General features: G+C 36.2%; 1 long non-coding RNA gene across 1 annotated transcript; it reads left to right on the top strand.

Annotated features, from left to right (window-relative positions):
- The first annotated feature begins 3,521 nt into the window (after nt 1–3,521).
- LOC144343149 (uncharacterized) lies at nt 3,522–4,424 on the top strand. Its single transcript, XR_013418894.2, has 3 exons — nt 3,522–3,596; nt 3,711–3,892; nt 4,196–4,424. It is a non-coding gene; the product is annotated as an uncharacterized LOC144343149 (long non-coding RNA).
- The last annotated feature ends 3,066 nt before the right edge of the window (nt 4,425–7,490 follow it).

Here is a 7,490-nt window from a genome sequence, read left to right as displayed (position 1 = left end):
GAGTGGTTGATGAAATCATGAAATTTGTTAATACTATTTAAATTAGATGTAAATATGTTAAATGTTGTTAAACTGAAACTAAGAATGCGCGTTAGGGAATAACTCGTAGAGGGGGATGCAATTTGAACTTGTCTCTGCTCACGGGATTCCTGGCAAGCAATAATGCCTTCTGTAATAGATATATTGGTGTATAGGACCGTCACATCAAGTGTTGCCATGTGACTTCTTTGAGGTACATGGCCCAAACAGTGATATTGTAAAATTAGGTATTATTTTTGTTATATAAGACCTTTGTGCTGTGAAAAATGAGAGTTTGTGGATTTTGGGCAGCGTGTAAATTGGGTCGGTGTAAATGAGAAAGTCTCGTTGCTGTTAAGTAAAACTTTTCCCTGAATTCAAACTCTATGACCTACCTGGTGAGTTTGTTGATCCTGTTTGTATGTCACATAATTGTAATTTACGGTAATGTTTTCCACTAGATTGTTGGCCTCCGAAAATTCTGTAACAATAGCAACGACTGCTAAGCTCTTTCCAGTGGTTTGATGGCGGTATCTTGTCCTTCAGATAGACTGACAAGGGCTTCTTTTTTACTGATTTACTGATATTATCTTTAGTTTTGTATTTCCAATATCTGTCCTGCTATTACAAAGTTATGTTGGTCTTCTAAATATGGGCCCCGATTAGATTGTGGTAAAAACGTCCTTCTCTTGCGAAATGAATCTGGTAAATAGGGTTGTTTAACCTCACCTTCTACGTTTAAGAAATCTCCTAGATGCAATCGGTGGGAATGATGAAATGTTCGTTTTCAACTGTACAATATTTAGTTTTAAATGTGTTGGACAAAATGAAATTCCATTTCTAAGAGATGTTCCTCTGTCCGACTCAACTGGTTCTCAGACAAGTTTATAACCGTTTATATGGTTACTTTCGAGTTTCAATAGTTATCTTTCGCCAAGGACAAAAAAGAAAGTTTTTGTAATGTTTTTATTAAAACCAAGATCAGTTATTGATTAGTGCCTTAATTATAATTGATTTGTAAAAGGCCATCTCTACTCACCATATTCGTGCATTATATATAAGATTTGTGTGTGAAACAATAAACTAAATTTAGAGAAAAGTTATACCATTTCTTCAGTTGGTGTGTTTTGGTTTCTGCTGAAAATAACTATTTGGCGTGGTGAAATTCCGGTCCAGTACATTAACAGTGCCGCTTCACTGTGCGCGTATTTGTCAATTGATAATTAATACATGATGCTAACTAAGATATGTGCAGATTCAGAAAATGTTGCTCCATAGTTATCAGTGATGAAATTATCTTGATAAAAGCTGGAGTGTTCATTGTAAAAGTTCTATTGGGGGTTGATTATCGACCAGTAAATAGCATGCGTTGTACCATTTAATATACTGATTGTATTGTGAGAGCAATATGATAAATAGTTGGAAATACGCTTACATATTTTACAACAATGAGTGAACATGTCAGTTCGAATTGTAAATAAGCCGTTGTTTATCGTTTTATTTGCGCATGTGTTGTGTAATCCTGTACCAAGCAAGAATGCCTCATTGAAGACTACATAATCCTTTGGCAGTTATTAGCAAACTATTCAGAGAAGAACTTCGGGTTCAGTAATTACTTTCAGAATGAATATAGTAAAAACGCGTAAACTACTAAAAATAAACCTCAGAGTTATCAGAAGACTTGCTAAAATGTTGTTAGAAGAGTTGTTAATGGGTTGTCAGAAGTCCCACTGAAACGTTGTTAGAATGGTTGTAAGAAGGCTTATTAAGGAGTTGTCTGAAGACTTATATTTTTCAATCCATGTAATATTGATAAGCCATGAAACATGGTATATATTTATTATCATATCTCGCAAAAATTCATTTTCCAGCTTTATGAGTTTTGTTCGTATAGCTTTTTACCCCATTTGGTATCACACATTTCAATTTACCTTAGCGGAAGACCGTTCATAAACGTATACACGTGTAAGCGCTATTATTGCTAACAAACATTTGCTTTCACAACGACCTCTCATTAAATCTCGATTTCACCTTCTACTGTAAGGTCAGAGTCCAGAGTGTTCACAGGAGCAAACACATATCTTATTTAACACCCCTCACGTAACTACTTCGCACACAACATAAACGAGCTGTATTGGGATTATGGACAGTCTGCCATTCCTTGCTGTTACATTTGTACTGCAACTACCCAACGTACATTCGGTAAGTAATGATGTTTCATAATGTATTTACTAAAAAACCGATTGTGTTTTTTTTTCAAAATAACCCAACTACATTATTACTGTACGGGAGTGACGACTGTGATGTGAATTGATCATCGTGTGCTGGCTTTAGTTAAAGTTGAAATGAGACCCTCCTAGCCTGGCACTCACAGCTGACTCGCCGTTCATTGCTACGTCAGGAATCAAGTCACACAAAACTGTAACAGAGTCACTGCTAGTTTATCCTATATTTTTTTTTAATTTTTACCCTCATGAAGGCGGTGCAATGAAAGTAAACATAATTTACCAGGCAGTAAATAGCTTGGATCAATTTATTGAGAAATTCTTGCATTGCTGTGTTGTTGACGGCCATCAAAATCGCACAGGTCGTAAGTTGCGAGGTCATTTCTAAAAATACCATGTTGGCTTTCAGTTACGTTCACACGAGGAGCAGTTTTCAGTAGTTATAGTATGATACTGTGGTTTTAAAATGCTTATTATGCTTATTTTGTTCGCTTTGTAGGTACTTGTATGCTCTGGAAGCCAAAACAGTTCATATTAGTAAGTTAATGGCATATAACACACAATTTAAATGAAACCGCATTGAAAATATCTATATGACATATAGTTTGATTACAAATTTAGGCGGGGAGGGTAATCGAAACAAACATGGTACAAATTCGCATTATGAAACATGGACGTTATTGAACCAGCAAGGTAACGGTATGTCAGAAATCGCCATCCATATTTCAAACTCCACTCATGCGTTCCAGTATAATGGTACGTAATCATTGGGCTAGCCATACAGTTAAAGGACGGTAGTCGTTGAACCACGCATGCGCGAGATATATGGGTATCGTTTAAACAAAATAAGCGACTTTGATTGTTGCGCAGATCAACGAGTACAAACTGAGGCGTTACCAAGCTTTAATTAGGTATTTTTTAGTAGATTGGAAGTATCGTGGGAATCACCGTCGGTAATTAGTGCAAGTCGCGCCAAGGTCAAATCTCATACTTGTTATTTCCATTGGAAGAGCGCATTGGATTGTGGGAAAATCAAAATTGTCGCACGTGCTCAGCGCGACGACTACCACCCTTTAACGCATACTGTGGAAATGTTTTCGAAAACTGAACGAGTGTTTAAGCATGGAACAGTTAGCAATTAGATGATACACTGTGGTTGCCAGACCAATCATTGGACGTGGTCAAATTCAATTAAATGGTCATGATTTTTTTTAAGAACTGGATTGTCAATAAACAAAAAACATTTTTAATACCTTCACCCGTTTATTCCAGTTGCTATGGAAACCAGAGATGCTGTGACGACGAATGCTGCGACAGGAACTTCCTGTCAGCCGATGGGACGGTGTTGATACGGTATGGCTGATAAAGTATTCGGTAACTGTGTAATACAAAATATCTACAGCATAAAAACAATATATACAAATATATATGGCTAAAATAATTCCCCCTCTTTCTTTAAAAATCAAGGTTCGCAATGATCACGTTTGTGGCTGTTCTATTCTGCGCCTTCACCCAACATATCCGTATCAGTTGCAAGAAACACAGATTATTTAAACGCGCAAACGCAGACACGATTCAAAATCACATGGTTCGAAACAGGGACGCTACACATGGTGAGATCACCACGAGTTCCAGTCCCATGTACCCAGGTAAAGCGTAATAATATGTACATAATTATAATATAAGATATAACTTTTTTTATCATGTGATGCAGAACATTTTCGAGAGAAACCAACCATGACGATAACAACACTGTAATTAAACATTACTTTTTTAAATTATATTATCCGATTCCCCATAAATTAAAGGTGTAACACGTTTCAAATTCCGTACTAAACAAACAATACATTGATTACGCCTTGTATTGTTCGCATCGCACCTCATATAACACGATGAGGCCCACACGCGTAGACCTAATTTTAACTACTAGTAATTTTGTTTTTTATTTCAAGGAAATTCCCGTGAAATTCCAATAGTATGTGTAGACGATCCACCACCCTACTGCATTGCCATCAACGAGGGAACAGACTATCCCCCTAAGCCTCCAGAGTACACACCATAGGTATTATACCCATGTAATTGTAATTACCTAGCTATCACCTATCCGAGCGATTACACTGATTGTAAAAATGACAAAGAACCATTTGTGAGGACTATAATAAAGTGCATTTATTCGTGTTATTCTGTTTTTTATCCGATTTTCCTCAAATAAAAAGTGTTAATTAAAGTAATGGTCCATGAGGAGAGGTTCAGACAACTTTTTTCAATATTGTGTCGTTCATTAAGTTACTCTATGGTAACATGTTTTATGATGACGCCAGCAACGGTGACCAAAGGCATGTAATTGTATGGGTAGTATAATAAAGCGAAATTTTCATATTGTCAATTACAACATGATACTAGAGTAATGAAAGCTCCCGATTTTAGAAACTTAATTACTCGGAGCGAATATATAGTCACACTTCTTTGTTTTAACATTATTTCATATTTATAGTAATAAATTCTCGGGGAGAAAAAAAGTCTGACAAAATGCAAAATTTACTGTTTACTTGACGACTCGTGTATGTGTCATTTATATTATGGTATCAGCACTGTGACTGTAGACAGTGAGAGATATGGCTAACTTATAAAGCGCTACGGTCGTCGTGTCGCGTCGTGTTAGATATGGGACTCATATCGATGCATGCCATGTAATTCGAACACGTGCTGCACGTCTCGCTTTAGCCATACCTAAATCACGGTACCATCACATAACATAACATAACATAACACAGCACAACACAACACAACACAACACTCAATACGCTATAATCATACGCACATATGCTTTATAAACATCAGTTGCATGTTATTAAAATAAATTAATATAAAAGTTTATATAACTCATTTAGTTAATTACAATCCGGCGCGCGGTTGTTGTCAACGCAACACTCACATCCATGACAACAAAACATTGAAATGGACACAAATTGTGTTGGACAGGTTGCCATTGCTCCATTGCGCTGGGTGTTATTTACAGTCGGATGACCTGCATTTGCATATTTTGTAATTCATACTTCAAAATAGTAACACTCTCCTAGCCACCCGTTATTAAGGTTGAGAGAAATTCAAGTTTCAATTTATTTTTTTTACTTCTTTTTGACAAATATGAAAAATAACTTATTCAACACCGTGCTTAATGCGTTGACAGTAACTTATTATATTCGCAAATCTTTGAGAATCCTTGACATTTCTCTATAACATATATTGGTATATTTTTATTAAAGATTCACTGCCACTTTGACTACAGTTTGTAACGGGAAACATGCGAAGATCTCCAAAATATTTGCAAGTGTGGCGAGTCAACAGACTGCTCATATATCCAGGTGACCTTTGACCTTACATTTTACCTTTCCTTCTTGTCTGCATCGACCAATATCCTAACGCCACAATTGAATACAAAAGTGGGCTCGTATACTCGTACCTTGGTTCATGTGACTTTGTGCTACACTTGTCCTCATGGGGTCAAGGTACGAATCTTAACTACAAGGAGACGCACTCCAAAATTAAAACATACATTGTGTGTGATTTAAACTTTCAACGCACCACTTTTTTTTATTTTTTTTTATTTGAAGCGACATGTGCAGGTTTTCTTTTTCACCCCGTCGTAGAGATAAGCTGTCACGTACGTACTAAGTAGTTAGGTCCGCTGTGTCGTGATTTTGGTATGTCTCAATACTTCACCGGCCCTTCTACTCGACCATTTAATAAACAGCAATAAAACACAACGCTGAGTCCTTTTTATATAAATATTCATTCATAAATCGTGATTTGGTTGTCATATATTAGTTACAAAGTCCAGTGAGTTTACGTACGTTTAAGTAAACTTTCAATACATCATGGTCGAACTTTTTGATTTGTCGCTTACATGTGCTGCTTTATTTTTCATCTGTTCGTAGAGATAATCCGTTATTTATGGCGTACATAATATGTAGGTAGGTTCACCCCGACGTGATTTCGGAATGCATGAACACTTCAACGGTTCGCTTTCTCGGCCTATTTAATAAAAAGTAATAACACTCAGTGCTGTGCCATTTTATATAACCATTCATAAATCGTATTTTTGGTTGTTTTATATTGGTTACAAAGTCCAGGCAGTTTTTGTATGTTTAAGTCCGCCATTCCCAAATTGCTACAGTCTAGTCCCATCTTGAACACACTCGTTATAATGAACTCTACCTTTCGATGTCAAATGGATCTTCAAGTTGTTCTTTTGGTATTTCTCTTACAGTCACAAGCGGTAAGTTCAATATTTTTCCGATAGTTACGCAAACTCGAGAAACTGACTGAAACTCTTTATCTCGTTGCACAACATGGACTTGTTTGTTTATATGTATTGGTCTTGGTACATTTAATGTTTCTTTGAGATATTCAAGATTCGTCATTTTAATTAGCATAACGATTAGTTGTTTTTAGTATTCTGGATTTTTGTGATGTATTCAATGTTGAACACGAAGACACTATAAACATAATCTTATAAAATCCGTGACTTCCTGAGTCTGTGTAAATTCTGAAAATTTTATTTAGGAATTGTGTTAGATTATCTGGTATCAGTTTAATTAATTTTAATATTTTTGTTGATTTTTGTCACGTAAAATACTACGATATACGTCGGATACAGGAACTTAATTATGCACACAAATTTTGGTCCAACGTCGGATGCATGATTAAGTGAAAACGGCACAGTTAGTATGTAATGTTGATTTTTATTCTAGTGGTGCCGAGTTATTTATTGCACTGTCACCTAGAGTTTGCTGGGGGTGTGGGGGTATACATGTCTGTAGACTTTATCTTGATAGTTAAATGCGTTTTAACTACTAATGTAGGTAGGTGTAGGTAGGTATATGTTAAACACGTGTACACTACTTTAGAAATTGATTACAACGTTGTAACTAGAACATATGAACTCAACATTAAGAAACGTTATCAGACACTCAATCTTGAAGTAATAAATACAGGTGTGCGCGTCCAATCAGATCTATGCAATTTACAGAGGTCAAGTACGCGACCTCGCAGTAGAATGAGGCACGGGCTCGTGGAAGATATGTTTACATCGAGTTAGTGGATCGGTGCGGTGATAGAATAGTATGCTACAAGGAACACGTCTGCTATATTCACTTTAATTAATTACCTGGAAGTCTTCTGATAGCATCTATCGTCGATGCGTACAGTCCAGTGTTAGCAATGTTAATACTAATCACAATTCAC

Source organism: Saccoglossus kowalevskii, chromosome 3, assembly GCF_978046115.1.
Source record: "Saccoglossus kowalevskii chromosome 3, keSacKowa6.1, whole genome shotgun sequence".
In the NCBI taxonomy this organism is placed as follows: Eukaryota; Metazoa; Hemichordata; class Enteropneusta; family Harrimaniidae; genus Saccoglossus; species Saccoglossus kowalevskii.
This window is presented reverse-complemented; position numbering and strand designations above follow the sequence as displayed.